This window comes from Gossypium arboreum, chromosome 10 (genome assembly GCF_025698485.1).
Source record: "Gossypium arboreum isolate Shixiya-1 chromosome 10, ASM2569848v2, whole genome shotgun sequence".
Lineage (NCBI taxonomy): Eukaryota > Viridiplantae > Streptophyta > Magnoliopsida > Malvales > Malvaceae > Gossypium > Gossypium arboreum.
The window spans coordinates 69,547,704-69,565,925 of NC_069079.1; the positions used below are offsets into that span (position 1 = coordinate 69,547,704).

At 35.4% G+C, this 18,222-nt stretch overlaps 1 non-coding gene across 1 annotated transcript; it reads right to left on the reverse strand.

Moving 5' to 3' along the window:
- Nucleotides 1-17,232: 17,232 nt before the first annotated feature.
- On the reverse strand, nt 17,233-17,339 carry LOC128283201 (small nucleolar RNA R71). Its single transcript, XR_008273543.1, has one exon. It is a non-coding gene; the product is annotated as a small nucleolar RNA R71 (small nucleolar RNA).
- Between the last annotated feature and the right edge of the window lie 883 nt (nt 17,340-18,222).

The following is an 18,222-nucleotide window of genomic DNA, read 5'->3' on the forward strand; positions in this document are numbered from 1 at the left end:
TTAGCTTTGTTTGTTATGCATGTGTTCGAAAAGTTTTGAATTAAATGAAATTTTATGGCTCAGTTTTCGTCTATGTGTATTGTTAAGTCTGGAATGCCTCGTACTCTGTTCTGACCTTGGATACGGGTAAGGGGTGTTACATAGGCCTTATTGGGCTTCTTCATTTGATTTTTATGGTTTGTATAGTGGAATAGATAAATTTGGAGGAGCAGCAAGGCTTGGAATGTCAGTGTTGGATAAGCTTGAATCATATCGTCAGACCCTGTGAAGGTAAGTGAGCTATGGCCATTAGGGGTTCTTTGGCCGATTTTGGTAAGTTAAGAATTGGGTTGATTAGCATGAACTGTAGACTAAGAATGGCGGTGAATAATTGTAGGTTACCGTGGGAGACTTCGTTGGTGAACGTCACAAAACAGGTGTGTAACGAACCCTCTTTCGTAGCTTAACTCGATATATGCCGAAAAGTCGAAATGCCAAAAATTCCGGCATTTCGAGGACTCGTGAGCATGCGAAAGCTCATAGGTTAGCTAGCTACGCTAAGTTTGATGATCGGGATCGTTGGAACAGGTAGGGGCACGATTTGCTGCATCACGGTAAGTTGGGCCTCGAGGGGCTGAAATCGGGCCCAATGGGCTTTCGGGCCCATTTGGGTAAGTTTGGTAGAAAATGGAATCCAGATAAATTGCACATTAAGACAGTTAATACCGTTATGGAATATAGGCTAAATGGGCTTAGATGACTAAATCTGCCATGCAGGGTCTATTAGGGGTTTTTGGCCCAATGACTCGATTTTGCTAGAATGGGCTAGAGTCGCTAATTAAACACTTGAAATTGTTGGTAATTGATAATGAACATGGGAAACCCTAATAATTGATAGAGAAATGAAATTACCCTTATAATGTGAAAATGACCTTTTTTGCCCCTAGGTGAAAATGACCATTATACCCCTAGGGCTATGCTATTATTAAGATGCATGTGATACTGCTTTTGTACATGATATGCCATGATATGCACATGATATGCCATGATATATTCACATATGCATGGGTTGGGTTTTATAAATGGAGGAGGTGCTAAAAGGGCTATGCCCCAGTTTACCGAAAAGGGCTTTGCCCTAATTTATCAAAAAGGGCTTTGCCCCAGTTATTAAAAGAGGCAAGGCCTCCAGTTATATGATAAAGCAGCTATGCTGCCAGTGGAGAGTTTGGTTGGGTGGGTTGAGTTATTCCCTACATGGAGAGCTTGGTTGGTACGGGTGGAGAGTAGCAGATGGTGGGTTGAGTAGTCTCCCCAAACAGGCTTGCATACATCCATTAATATTGCATGTGGTATTGAAATGGGCCTATGGGCCATACCGATTACAGTAAAGGCTTCGGCCGAGTGATATGATTTATGAAAAGGCTTCGGCCCAGTATATATTGAAACTGAACTTGGGCTTAGGCCCAGTAGGCTGATATTGGTTGGGCTCTGAAAGGGGCTTGTTGCACACTGAGTTTCCAAACTCACCCCCTTCCTTAACCTTGCAGGTGAGCCTTGATGTGGGAACTTGGAGCCGGAGGGGATCTGGCGTGGCCACTGTAATATCCTGATTTTGGGCCTAGTCGGAATAGTGGTTTCGTGACCACAAAATCCGAGATAGAAATAATTATTTTATGATTATTTTAAGGTCTATGATATGATTGCATGATTGTGTGAAAATTTCGTGAAGAAATTTTATGCATAAAGTGCTTAATTTGAATTTGGGACTAAATTGAAAAAATTGCAAAACTTGTGTTCTAGAAGTATTTTGCATAAAATTGAATTAGATTATTAATTAGAGGTCCTTAAAGAGTAATTTTACCAATTTCTAAGTCTAGACAAAATTAGGACATGGAAGGAATTTTGGAAAGTTTAGTAGTAAGGGCATTTTGGTCATTTAGGGTAAAATGAATTAAAATACAAAATTAAAGCCAATTTTGCTCATCTTCAACCCCATGGCCGAATATAGCAAGGAGAAACCATGGCTAGGGTTTTTCAAGCTTCCAAGCTCGATTGTAAGTCCGTTCTAGCCTCGTTTTAATGATTTTACGCTTTTGGAGTCCCGTAGCTCGATTTAGCTTATGCTAGCAATAATTTAACCTAGGGTTTATATTTGGAAAAATACCCATAGGTGAAATTTGTGTATTTTGGTGTTTTATGATAGAATGTGAGGTTTTAAATTATGTTAGACAACTTGTGCTACTCGGTTTTAAGTGAAAACGAGCAAAAGGGCTTAATCGGTAAAAATACCAAGTAGTGGACGAAATGGTAAAAATAGCCATTTTCGCATACGATGTAAGTTCATATGTAAATGTTGGTAACATAGTTATTATTTTAAATGTTTTAATGTTTTTTAAATGATATGATAATTATTATGAAATATTATACTTGTGATAATTGTTTGATAATATGTCAAATTATGTGATATACTTGGAAAATGTGAAATACTACCGAGTATCGGTATCGGCATTCCGTAGAAGATGGTTGAGACACATGATTGGGAAAAGGTCCCGTTGAACCTCGTGAATGGATTAGGATACAAGTGACATGTCACTGGGATATTTGGGCATCCGAACTCGTTGAGTTGAGTCCGAGTTCACTTATGGATGCGAGCGTCCGAACTCGTTGAGTTGAGTCCGAGTTCGTGAGATGTAACTAGGCATCCGAACTCGTTGAGTTGAGTCCGAGTTCACTTATGGATGCGAACGCCGGAGCTCGTTGAGTTGAGTCCGAGTTCACTTATGGGCGGGTTACATGGTAGCATGGCTACATATGTGGCACTTATGTGCAAACTTTCCATGTATCCGAATTACATTCCGATGTGTTCAATGGGTAAAGTTCTACTCAAATGGAGGAATACTCAAGATGAAAGGGACGTATTGGTAAGTGTTGTGAAATGGATACTTTGAACAGGTATGTACTTAACCTCGGGTTGAAAACTCGATATAACAACAATATGGTAAGATGATAAATGAAAAGGTGATATGAATGTCTTGGTGATGATTATGCAAATGATGTTTTATGTTTGCTTATATGGTTATGTTACTTGCTATTTGCATGTGAGCTTACTAAGCATTTATGCTTACTCCTCCTTTTCATTCCTTGTAGTGTTGACAAGCCAGCTCGGAAATCGGAAACGGTCGGAGGCACGCCACACTATCCGTATACCATCTTGACATAATGGCTTGTATATTTTGAGTATGGCATGTATAGCATTATAATCATTTTGTAAATATGGTCTTATGATATGGTTATTGAGTGGTATGGAGATAGAAATGCTTGGTAATGATTAGCCATTGGAATGGCTAATCATGATCATATTTGGTATTATGTATGTCAAATTGCTAGCTAATCCATGGAAACCATGAAATAGGTAAAATTTACCATAAAATAGATTCAGACAGCAGCAGTGACGTGAGTTTAAAAAATCACTAAAAATAGTAGAAATGGAATTAAATAATGAATAAGTTATGGAATCGAAGCTTGATGAGTCTATTTTCATATGAAATAAGCAAAACAGGTATATGAGCTATATTTTATGAGATGTTTAAATTTTTGTGAAACAGGGCCAGAGCGATTTCTGGATCCCTGTTCTGACTTTGGAAATTCACCATAAATTTTACAAAGATAATTAGAAGTCATGATTTATATGTACAGATTCCTTATTGAGTCTAGTTTTATTAGAGACAAACGGCATAGTCATTGAAGGTCTGTATAGGGAGATATCTGATTCGTAATACACAGAGGTCAGAGTAGTTGAACCCTGAAACAGGGGAGACTTTAACTAATAAACTGTACTAATTGGCCCAACCAAAAATTCTAGAAAAAAATTAGTAGATATATATATATGAGTGTAGTTTCAGGAAAAATTTACGAATTGGATTTGAGTTTCAAACTCGAGATATGATTTTTAAAGCGACTGTGATGCAGTTAGCCAGCTTGTCTGGAAATTTTAAAATGAATTGTATGAGCTGTTTAATTAATGAATTAAGTCCGTTAACACCTCGTGTTCGACTCGAAACGGTCTCTGCACGGGTGTTACATTTAGTGGTATCGAGTAGGTTTAGTCGGTTCTCGGACTAACCTAGCATGTGTAAAAGTTTAGCTATACATGCCACCGATCTCGTGATAGTGTGATGTCTTCCGACGCGTATAAGTACCGCCTTATTTAGACAGGTACTCTCCAACCGAGCTGCGCCAACCATGTTCAATGTTAAGTAAAGGTATTTGAGTAAAATTATGATTATGATAAGTCTCGGTTCAGAAAAGTATGAATAAAGGTTTATGATACATATGTGATAATATGTGAGATGAAAGTTCATGTTGTGATAAATATTCATATTTGCTTAATGCTCATATGATGTAGTGTATGTGGCTTACTTGATAAGATGAACGGAATAAATAGAAAGTAGTAGAGGTATGAATAAAGGTCATAATATTATGATACTGAATGAAAATGTCCTTGTCTTGATTGGATGTCGAATGTTGATGAATGTTAATGGTATATAATTTTATGAGGTAAAGGATTATAATGAAATGAACTTATCTATGTTAAATTGTTGGACCTGAATTATATGATTGTAATGATATGTACATGATGATGCACGAAATGAAAGTTGTGATTGTGATGCAAATATCTATGTTTGTTTGGCCTTATATAATGTCATGAGCATGAATTAATTTAATTAATTGAATGGATAAGTAAAGTCGTCTAGAAAACATAGAATGTATGCATAAGTATATTGTCTAAATGGGACAATAGGAAAATTGGTGTAAGCCAACATGAATGAATGACATGATTTTGATGATGTTACTATGATGATGGAAGTTGTGTCATATGTGTATGTATAAGAAAGTCGAGTCGAGGTCCTACAACCCTCCCCTTACCAAAGTGGTACTTATAATGGAATTTCATGAGATTTGTATTGAATAAGTTTTCGTTGAGAACCCAAAGAGTTCAGCGATAGAATAATTATAAGTATGATCCGAGATTGAAAATGAGCTGATAAGTAAAGTCGAGCCGAAAGTATCGGATTGACGTAAAATTATTGGAGTTATGCATCGTCCTAGTTAGAAAAGGAATTCTCCTTGGTAAATCGAATTACTCAAGTGCAAGGTCGAGAAAAGTGTAAATCAAATTTATTCAGAATTGGCCTTTTTAGTGAATGGTTTAATATAAAATTTGTGACGGCAGAACTAGTTGGGGAAATGATATTTCAAATGTGAATTATCCGAGTGTGATGATTATGACCGGATGATTTAGCGATCTCTTTTGAGATGTTCTATGTGTTCACCCGTTCTCGTAAATATTTCTATGGCTATTGATCTTCGAAGAAATTCTTGTTATATGGGAATGTCTTCTAATTTGGTGTTGGATGAAAGCATTGGTAATCTGATCGGTTTATAATTTATATTGCTCTATTTCATCGTGTATTCTATTTCATTTCATTCGATAAGAATTGATGAGAGAATTCATATGATATTATGATTCTGCTTTCTTCTACTTGATGCTTCATCGATATATATGTATGGGAAGATTTATTGATCTTGTTATATTTGATTTCATGGGATTAAATAATGTTTTCTTTTGGACTTTCTTTCTTTGAAGAATTATCGTGGTATTCTGTATTTTCTCTATGAATTTGGTTTTCGATTCTCCGCATAGTATCGTATCTTGGGTTTCTTTATCCCGGATCTCTTTAGTCCGGATTTCTTTATTCCGGTTTTTCTATCTTGGATTTCTTTATTCGGTTTTCTTGTTATCTTTGTTCCATAATTTGTCAATTACGACTCATGTTCAAGTAACGTTCTTCACTCGTGATAATCATGTCAAATATGACTATACTTCTAATTTGATCTTGGTAATGTGGTGATTTTAGTATTGGGATTTTTCTAATTTCGTAAGGATTTGACATCAAGAAGGCATAGGTGATAAAAGCGAGTTTTAGTCGGTATGGTAAATTATTTATTTGAAAGATTTCATGTGACAATTATGTTAGGATTATTTTTCCCAAGTTTGATAATAGAATTTCATTTTGTACAAATCAAAGAGTAAATAGTTTGAACGAGAAGTCTATATTTAATAGAAAGAGTTGAATATTAGTTTAAGTCACTACGAATGATAAGGTTTCCATCTTGTGAAAGCTGAAAAGTTTATTACATGTTGACTGAGTTCGGATAGATGAGAATATTGGTAACCGAAGCGTCTGAACTAGACTAGTCTACATTGAGCAATGACTTCCTAACTTTCAGTAATGTATTGTTGTATGAATTGTGATGTGTTTCAAGACAGTGAGGTAATGTGATAGTTTAGAGCATCCGATGTTACATAAAATCGGAGTTGTTAAAGGGTTAAAGCCGAGCATTGGGATCTATCAAAATTATCCTTGTCAATGTTGATATTGGGATGGAAATGAGAAGGATTATTCTTGAGGCCATATCAGAATTATTTCTATGGCGGAAAAAGGAAAATGGGATGTATCCTATTGTTAAATGTTTGGCGAGATCTATAAATCATATCTCAGTATTGAATGAATTCCTACTCATCGATTCATGGAATTTCGTGTCTCTTTGATTGTTGGATTTCTTGGAATTCGGTCTCCATTAAATCAAGTTGAGATCCGGTTTTATGTCATGATATCATGGGAAATTAAGAAGGGTTGAAAATTTAAGAACAGCTTGAGAGTTGAGATTGTAAGCTTTTAGATCATATGAGAAATTGAAGAGATGTATTGGAGGTACAGTCTAAGTGCAAGTTCTTGGCACCAAATATGAGATTAAAAGTGAAGACCACTTTTTCGGTAAGATTTTTGGGACGAAAATCCTCGAAGGGGGAGAGTTGTAATATCCCGATTTTGGGCCTAGTCGGAATAGTGGTTTCGTGACCACAAAATCCGAGATAGAAATAATTATTTTATGATTATTTTAAGGTCTATGATATGATTGCATGATTGTGTGAAAATTTCGTGAAGAAATTTTATGCATAAAGTGCTTAATTTGAATTTGGGACTAAATTGAAAAAATTGCAAAACTTGTGTTCTAGAAGTATTTTGCATAAAATTGAATTAGATTATTAATTAGAGGTCCTTAAAGAGTAATTTTACCAATTTCTAAGTCTAGACAAAAATTAGGACATGGAAGGAATTTTTGGAAAGTTTAGTAGTAAGGGCATTTTGGTCATTTAGGGGTAAAATGAATTAAAATACAAAATTAAAAGCCAATTTTGCTCATCTTCAACCCCATGGCCGAATATAGCAAGGAGAAACCATGGCTAGGGTTTTTCAAGCTTCCAAGCTCGATTGTAAGTCCGTTCTAGCCTCGCTTTTAATGATTTTTACGCTTTTGGAGTCCCTAGCTCGATTTAGCTTATGCTAGCAATAATTTAACCTAGGGTTTATATTTGGAAAAATACCCATAGGTGAAATTTGTGTATTTTGGTGTTTTATGATAGAATGTGAGGTTTTAAATTATGTTAGACAACTTGTGCTACTCGGTTTTAAGTGAAAACGAGCAAAAGGGCTTAATCGGTAAAAATACCAAGTAGTGGACGAAATGGTAAAAATAGCCATTTTCGCATACGATGTAAGTTCATATGTAAATGTTGGTAACATAGTTATTATTTTAAATATTTTAATGTTTTTAAATGATATGATAATTATTATGAAATATTATACTTGTGATAATTGTTTGATAATATGTCAAATTATGTGATATACTTGGAAAATGTGAAATACTACCGAGTATCGGTATCGGCATTCCGTAGAAGATGGTTGAGACACATGATTGGGAAAAAGGTCTCGTTGAACCTCAGGAATGGATTAGGATACAAGTGACATGTCACTGGGATATTTGGGCATCCGAACTCGTTGAGTTGAGTCCGAGTTCACTTATGGATGCGAGTCCAACTCGTTGAGTTGAGTCCGAGTTCGTGAGATGTAACTAGGCATCCGAACTCGTTGAGTTGAGTCCGATTTCACTTATGGATGCGAACGCCCTAGCTCGTTGAGTTGAGTCCGAGTTCACTTATGGGCGGGTTACATGGTAGCATGGCTACATATGTGGCACTTATGTGCAAACTTTCCATGTATCCGAATTACATTCCGATGTGTTCAACGGGTAAAGTTCTACTCAAATGGAGGAATACTCAAGATGAAAGGGACGTATTGGTAAGTGTTGTGAAATGGATACTTTGAACAGGTATGTACTTAACCCTCGGGTTGAAAACTCGATATAACAACAATATGGTAAGATGATAAATGAAAAGGTGATATGAATGTCTTGGTGATGATTATGCAAATGATGTTTTATGTTTGCTTATATGGTTATGTTACTTGCTATTTGCATGTGAGCTTACTAAGCATTTATGCTTACTCCTCCTTTTCATTCCTTGTAGTGTTGACAAGCCAGCTCGGAAATCGGAAACGGTCGGAGGCACGCCACACTATCCGTGATACCATCTTGACATAATGGCTTGTATATTTTGAGTATGGCATGTATAGCATTATAATCATTTTGTATATATGGTCTTATGATATGGTTATTGAGTGGTATGGAGATAGAATGCTTGGTAATGATTAGCCATTGGAATGGCTAATCATGATCATATTTGGTATTATGTATGTCAAATTGCTAGCTAATCCATGGAAACCATGAAATAGGTAAAATTTACCATAAAATAAATTCAGACAGCAGCAGTGACGTGAGTTTAAAAAATCACTAAAAATAGTAGAAATGGAATTAAATAATGAATAAGTTATGGAATCGAAGCTTGATGAGTCTATTTTCATATGAAATAAGCAAAACAGGTATATGAGCTATATTTTATGAGATGTTTAAATTTTTGTGAAACAGGGCCAGAGCGATTTCTGGATCCCCTGTTCTGACTTTGGAAATTCACCATAAATTTTACAAAGATAATTAGAAGTCATGCTTTATATGTACAGATTCCTTATTGAGTCTAGTTTTATTAGAGATAAACGGCATAGTCATTGAAGGTCTGTATAGGGAGATATCTGATTCGTAATACACAGAGGTCAGAGTAGTTGAACCCTGAAACAGGGGAGACTTTAACTAATAAACTGTACTAATTGGCCCAACCAAAAATTCTAGAAAAAAATTAGTAGATATATATATGAGTCTAGTTTCAGGAAAAATTTACGGAATTGGATTTCGAGTTTCGTAACTCGAGATATGATTTTTAAAGCGACTGTGATGCAGTTAGCCAGCTTGTCTGGAAATTTTTAAAATGAATTGTATGAGCTGTTTAATTAATGAATTAAGTCCGTTAACACCTCGTGTTCGACTCCGGAAACGGTCTCGGGTACGGGGTGTTACAGCCACGGTGATCATTCTTGGACTTTACAATAAGTAACCGGTTTCCTTTAGTTTATCTTAAATACTATTTATTTTTGAGTTGTAATAAGGCCATTTTAACTATTTTTTTTCTGGGATTATTTTATTTTTAATAACTCTAAATATTTCTGATAATAATTCAAATGGGCTAGACTTAGGGTGCGTTTACAAAATGATACTTGTTTTCAAAATAACACAACGACACGATTAACCGGTTTATAAAAGGTATCTACTCAAATGAATTTCAACTTGTTTATCAAAGTGTGGCAATGGTTGTGGGTATGTCTAAGATTGGATCCAATCGAGAGCCTGGTACTTAAGCAGCCTTCATGGCTCACCTCCTCTATTTTGGATACCTACTTGGTGCACAGCTTCCATTCACTTTGTTAACTTTGCAAAAGACGATCTTTTAAAACACTAATACGAGTCGTGGGTTTTTAAAACTTCAATGTGACACGTCGGATTCAATCATAACGTCTGGGCCGGGTTTGGAGTGTTACATGGTATGATAATTTACATGATATACACGGTATAATTGGTGCTAAATTTAGAATGAAATGAATGAAATTATAAGTTAATTTTTTTAATGGTAATATAAAGTTCCTAGAGTAAATTATCAAATTAATGTTATATGTATGATTTAAATACGATTAAATATGAACTTGCATTAGTTGAAATATTGGTTTTTGATTGGTCTCAGTTTGAAACTTGCAGGGAAGGTTAAATATTTATAAAGAGGTTCTACTGAGTTCACACACAAAAATAAAAAAATAAAAAAATAAAATTCGGAGCACCCGAACAAGTCCCGATTTACCCCTATTACATATTTTTGGGCCGCGAGAGTCCATTAAAGGGACTTTATGATTAAATTATAATAAGTTTGTTAATTAATTATGAATTATTTGTAAGTTGTTCGATATGTCTGGTAATGCTCTGTAACCCTATTCAGACGACGGTTTAGGGTTAGGGGGTGCTACAATGTCAAATCGCACACTAAGTGCCACATATAGCTGATTTGTCGTCGAACATTACTGTAGTCTAGTATATATAATTTATGAAATATCAAAGCATTTAAAGCATAATTAAAACAGTGCTTATTACATATGAACTTACATCGTTTGCTGTAACAACGAATTAGGTTGACTAATCCGATACTTTGTTTTCCCCTGTTCTAGATCTAATCTCATTTATCTCAATCTATATAATATCAAATTTTACTTATTTAATCATCATTTCATTCAATTTAGCACAATTTACATATTTTGGCAAAATTACATTTTTGCCCATATTATTTCACATTTTTGAAATTTAGTCCTTATCACATAAAATCACAATTCATTCAATTTAATACAATTTCATGCTAGCCGAATATTACCCATTCTCATATCAGCCCATATTTTTCATTTATTTTAAAATTCAACCACTAAATTTTCATATTTCACAATTCAATCCAAAATTGACATTTTTACCAAAATTGACATTTTTACCAAAATTCACTTTACAAAACTTATCTAACAACAATGATTTATTTTTCATCATCAACCAACAAAATACTCATACATTCAACAATGGCAACATTCAAATACTTTAACAGTTTTGAAATCAGAGATACATGCTAGCTAGATTAAGCTGCAATGATCTAAAAAACATAGAAATCATAAAAAAAAAACGAGACAAAAATCGTACCTAATTGAGCATAAATAGCATGGCCGAATATTGGAGCTAAGAAAATGGCTTCTTCCCTTTGTTTAATCGGTTAGATAAAGATGACAATGAATAAAATGGCTGTTATTTTATTAAATTATCATTTAATAACCAATTTACCAAACTAACCTTAAAATTATTAAATAACTACACCAAACACCACTCCACTATCATCCATTAACTCTCAAATGTTTTAGTTACCACTTAAGGACCTTTACTTTAAGGTTCTATAGTTAATATCTTTAGCTAATAGAACAACACTTTTGCAATTTATGCGATTTAGTCCTTTTTACCTAATTAAACATTTAAACGGTAAAATTTCATTACGAAACTTTCAAGTAATTAATCTATCATGCTGTAAACCTTATTAAAATAATAAAATAAATATTTTGACTTCGGGTTTGTGGTCCCAAAACCACTATTTTAATTTGACCCAAAAACGGGCTGTTACAACACTAACTTATGCAACACAGCCAAGTCACATGCCCGTGTGCTACGTCGTGTGCCAATTAGGGGGTATATTGACTTGTATCACACGACCAGTAACACACCCGTGTGTAAGACTGTGTGAAGCATATTGACTTCAATTCAATTTCAACACTAGGGGACACACGGCCGTGTAACATGATCGTGTGTTGCACACGGCTGAGACACACACCCATGTCTCTGCCTGTGTGGACAAAAATAGGCCATTTGCAAGGCCAATTTGCCACCCCAACTTCATTGTACCTATACAAGGCAAAATTACTTAATTAATCAAATAAATGCAAATCAATCAATTACACATGACCAAACCATATACACATTAACTACAAACCTTTCTCATGTCTCAAAACATGGTCTAATACAAAATCATTAAACTTTCACTATTTAATACTCGAATAGGTTCTGCACATACCTGTATCACCTCGTACTAACCGCTTTCTCAACCACATCATTCGTTTACCCATTGAACCATTCAGAACAGAAATTGGATACTCAGGAGTCTCGTCGATAATTACCTATACCATGGCCCGTAGCCAAATCAAGGTAACTTATCCGAATAACTAATATCATGGCCCGAAGCCAAATCATCCGATATGCATGGCCCGAAGCCAAATTGGTAAAATACTCACCCGAAGCCAACTCAAGGTATCACTTACTGACATGTCAATAGTATCCAAAACTATTCTTACGGTTCAACTAGACTTTCACACTTTTTGTTTCTATTTTCGAATGCATTCGTAGAGTCATTTTTACAATTCATACATTATCCATAATCCCATTTTAAAGAATTATGCAATATTAAAGAATTTTAACGTACATTTATAATGTAATCATCACATACGAACTTACCTCGGATTCGGAATTGACAGATCGGGTCGACTACTCGATAACCTTGCTTTTCCCTTGATCTAAATCCGAATTCTTTCTTTCTTGATCTATATGAATTCAAAATTAACTTATTTATTAATCCATTCTTTCAGTTTAGTCCAAAACATACATTTAGGCCTATTTGCACATTAGCCCTTAAACTTTCACATTTAATCAATTTAGTCCCTATTTCACAAATACGCAAATTCACACAATCTAAGAAAACCGATGCTTGGTCGAATTATATATAGGTCCCTAGCAGTCCAAAACTTTCATTTATTTCACTTTTCAACCAACAATTTGAACATTTCACAATTTAATCCTTATTATGCATTTTCATCAAAAATCACTTTACAAAACATGTAAAACTATCATCAAGCTTTCATATTTCATCTTCAACACCAAAGAACACATAAAATCATCAATTTCAATTCTTAAAATCTTTAACAGTTTCAAAATTAGAGGTATAGGCTGGCTAGATTGAGCTGCAATGATTACAAAAACATAGAAATCATTAAAAATCGAGCAAAAACGGACTTACAATTTGATCTTGAAGTAGCCGAAATTTTCAAGCCCTAACTATCTTTTCTTCATTCTTCATTCAACCAAATATGATGATAAAAGAATAATTTTTATGCTTTGTTTTATTTAATTCATCATTAATTATCAAATTCCAAAAATAACCTTATTATGAAACTATTATAATCACTTAATGGTTGTCCATAACGGTCCACTCATAATTATTGGTCTAATTACCACTTAAGGACCTTAAATTTAAGGTTCTTTAGCTATTAGATACTTTTAGGTAATAGAACACAAGTTTTACGCTTTATGCAATTTAGTCCTTTTTATCAAATTAACAAACCAATCAATAAAATTAGTTTACGAAATTTTCACACATATCAAATAACATGCTGTAAATACCAAAAATAATATTAAAATAATTTTTTGACATCAAATTTGTGGTTTTGAAACCATTGTTCCAATTTGACTCAAAAACGGGCTGTTACAACTATCCCCCCTTTGGGATTTTCGTCTCCAAAAATCTTACCGGTGAATAGGTTCGGGTATTTTTTTCTCATAGCATCCTCGGGTTCCCATGTAGCTTCTTCAACCCCATGTCGATGCCATAAAACTTTCACTAATGCGATTCTCTTATTTCTCAACTCTTTGATCTCACGAGCTAAAATTTGAATCGGTTCTTCAGTATATGACATATTAGACTGAATTTCAACCTTGATCGAGGAAATGATATGTGCAGGGTCAGATCGGTATCATCAAAGCATCGACACATGAAACACATTATACATTTTCTATAACTCAAATGGTAAAAATAGTTGATATGCCACTGGCCCAACTCGCTCAGTAATCTTATATGATCCGATGAATTGCGAACTCAATTTCCCTTTCCGACCAAACCGCAATATCTTTTTCCGCAACAACACTTTCAACAACACTGTATCCCCAAACTGGAAATCAAATATCTTTCTACTTCAAGTCTGCGTACGATTCCTGTCGATCCGAAGCTACTTTCAAACTATCGCGAATTACTTTCACTTTTTCTTCAGACTGTCTGATTAGATCAACCCCGCGAATCTTATTTTCACTGAGCTCACTCCAGTATAACGATGTTCAATATTTATGACTGTATAGAGCTTCGTAGGGTGCCATCTTTATACTTGATTGAAAGCTATTATTGTAAGCAAATTCAATCAACGGTAGATATTTCTCCCAACTACCTTCAAACTCAAGAATGGAACAACACAACATATCCTCAAGTATCTGAATAACTTGCTCGGATTGACCATCCGTTTGCAGGTGAAACGCAGTGCTGAAATGTAGCTTCGTACCTAAAGCTTCTTGCAATTTCTTCCACAATCGCGAAGTGAATCTCGGATCCCTATCTGAAACAATAGATAGTGGTACTCCGTGCAATTGGACAATCTTTGAGATATACAACTCAACCAATTTGTCAAGTGAATAATCCATACGTACAGGAATGAAATGAGTTGATTTTGTCAATCTGTCAACAACAACCTAGATCGCATCTTTCTTTCTCGAAGATAAGTGTAAACTCGATACAAAATCCATAGTTACTCTATTCCACTTCCACTCAGGAATCATAATAGGCTGTAATAAACCTGACTACACTTGATGCCCAGCTTTGACTTGCTGACAAATCAAACATTTGAAAAAAAATCTGAGATATCTCGTTTCATGCCATGCCACCAATAAAGCTGTTTCAAATCGTTATACATTTTCGTGCTTCCCGGATATACTGATAAACAACTACTGTGTGCTTCATTTAGAATCTTACAAATGAGCTCAGAATTTCTTGGTACACATATTCTATCACGAAACATCAAATAGTCATCAGGTCCTATTCGAAACTCTGAATCAGAAGTCGACTCACACTGAGCTCATTTTGCTTGCAATTCATTATAAAATTTTTGAGCCTCACAAATCTGCTGTAGAAATAATGGTCTTGCTTTCAACTTGGCTGCTATCAAACCATTGTCAGACAAAGTTAATTGTGTGTTCAAAGCACGTAAAGCAAATAAGGACTTTCGGCTCAAAGCATCAGCAACTATGTTCCCTTTTCCCAGATGATAGTCCAGCACTAATTCGTAATCTTTTAGTAATTCTAACCATCTCTGCTATCACAAATTCAAATCTTTCTGAGTCATCAGATATTTCAAGCTTTTGTGGTCGGTATAAACCGTAATTTATACATATTTCTATTCCATGCTTAGCACATTTTATGGATGATTTTTCCTTAAAATTGGTGAATTTGATGCTCTTAATGCCTTAATTTCATGTTTTATACTTAGGTGAGCATAGGAGAGTGAAAGGAACGAGAAACGGGCCAAAAACGGAGAAAATGGGCCAATGTACGAAATCAACACGGCCTGGACTTCCTCACACGGGCAGGCCACATGATTGTGTCCCTTTGGCAAGGTCAAAGCACGATTTACATGGGTAGATCACACACCCGTGCCCATTTAACAGCCTTGACAACGGCTTTAAGCAATCGCACACGGGCGTGTCACACGGGGGTGTCCCCGCCGAGCCTAAGTTTAGTCCAATTCGAAAAAGGCCAATTTTGAGGGCTCTTAGGCATTCCAAAGCCTATTTAAACTCCTGAGGAGGCTCTTAGACAGGGGACGCACAAAAGAAAGCAAGGAATTGCTCATGGAAAGCCGATCGATCCATCTCAGAAGCCGGATTCACCATCAAGACTGAAGATCTCCCTTCAAATTCCCCTAGGAGTTTTGGATTTTCTTATGTTTTGTTATTTTTATTCTTTTGAGATGTGTTCTTTCATTAGTATAAACTAAAACCCCTAAATACCTAAGGGGAATGAAACCTAAGATGGATCCTTGTTATTATTATCTGAATTGTATGATAAATATTTGACTTGTTCTTAATTATGTGTTCTTAATTCTTATTTTGATAATCTAGGATATTGATTCAAGTTAAACTCTTATTCAGAGGAGGAATAGACCCTGTCTAAGAGTAAATTTGTCATAATTAAGAGGAGTTAGTTGCGCGCCTAGAGATAGGGTGACAAGATTTTTCTGGATTAGGGTGAAACCTAATAAGGGAATCCATAGATCGAGTTAATGCAACCCTGGGGCGTTAATTACAAAGAGATTTCAATTATTCAATCTAGGGTTAGACGTTGTTAGTCTCGAGAGAGATAATAATATAACTTAGGGATCTCTACAGAACAAGTTGAATGAATAAATCGTCCGATTCAGAGTCAAATAACAAGTGAAGTCTAGGTGGATTTTTCCTTAGGTATTGTCTTAATCAATCGAGTTTTCCAAAAAGTATTTTCCCCAAATTTCATTTCTGTGATTTCTTATGTTAATTAATTAGTTAGATAAACAAAACCCTTTTATTTTTTTAGTCTAGATAATAAAAAGAAAGTTGATACTAGTACTTTTAGTTCCTTTGGGTTCGATAGTCCGGTCTTGCTAAAGCTATACTACTGTTCGATAGGTACACTTGCCTTCATCGTGATAATAGTTAGTTTCAAGAACGATTCATTATAAATATTTAAAAACTATCACGAATATCACGTATCAAGTTTTTGGCGCCATTGCCGGGGAACTAAGATATTAGGAACACTCGATTTTTATTACTTTAAAAATTTTACTTTTATTGCAATTTAAAATTTTATTTTCTTTTCCAATTCTTCATTTATTTTATTCTGATAGGTTTTTCTAGTTTATGACCAGAAGAAACCCGTCAGGACCATTACTATTTGATAGTGAGATCGATCGCACAGTTCGCAGAAGCCGAAGAGAAATAAGGCAAAGCTTACGTTACACAGAAGAGCAAGAGGAAGATACTTCAACCACCACCGAGGAGATGGCTGAAAACCAAAAAAATCTGCTACCTCCTGCGATTGCTGTTAATCAAAATCCTGCTCCATGCACTATGTATGATTATGCTAAACCTTCTTTAATAGGAACTGAATCGAGCATAGTTAGACCTGCTGTAGCTACAAATACTTTTGAACTGAGACCTAACACAATTCAAATGATACAGTAATTTGTTCAGTTTGATGGTTTGCAGGACGAAGATCCCAATGCTCACTTAGCAAACTTTTTAGAACTATGTAATACATTTAAAATTAATGGCATTTATGATGACGCCATTCGCCTTCGGTTATTCCCTTTTTCATTGAGAAACAAAGCTAAACAGTGGCTAAATTCATTACCGCGGGGGTCAATTACTACTTGGGAACAAATGACCGAAAAGTTTTTATTAAAATATTTTTCACTGGCTAAAACAGCTAAATTACGTAATGATATCTCTTCTTTTGTACAGATGGATTTAGAAACACTCTACGATGCATGGGAGAGATACAAGGACCTTTTGAGAAAGTGCCCTCACTATGGGTTACCGCTTTGGCTACAGGTTCAAACGTTTCATAATAGCCTGAATCCTTCGACTTGGCAGATGATTGATACAGCCGTTGGAGGAACCATCAATAATAAGACACCTGAAAATGCCTATGAATTTATAGAGGAGATGTCACTGAATAACTATTAGTGGCAAGTCATGAGGACAAAGCCAACGAAAACAACTGACGTTTAAAACGTCGATTCGATCACCATGCTCTCTAATCAGGTAGAACTCTTGAATAAGAAAATTAATGGTTTTCTTAGTTCTTTACAGGTTCACCCAGTAATGTAGTGTGTAGCAAATGGAGGTGGATCGAGCAATTCAAAATACCCACCTTATGGCCACAATATGGAGAACGAACAGTTAAATTACATGGGTAATAATCCTTGATCTCAAAATAATCCTTATAGCAATACTTACAATGCAGGTTGGAGGAATCACCCGAATTTTTCATGAGGAGGCCAAGGAAATCAGAAACCACCACCCCCTCCAGGCTTTCAACAACCACCATACCAGCAGGAGAAAAAGCTGAAACTTGAGGAGATGCTAACCAAATTCATCTCGGTGTCAAAGACTTGTTTTCAGAATACCGAGACGGCACTCAAAAATCAACAAGCATCAATCCAGGGGCTCGAAACTTAGGTTGGACAGCTCGCCAAGTTGATTTCTGAACGACCATAAGATAGCCTGCCAAGCAACACTGAATCTAACCCAAGGGAGCAACTCAACGCAATTGCCATTCAAGATGAGGAAAGGTTAGTGGCAAAACTAAGGCCAGAACCAGTGGTAAGCGAAGGTAAGAATGAGGTAGGGCAAAACGAACAAAAATTGGTAAGTATAGAATATAAACCTCGTGTGCCATACCCCAATGCGACAAGG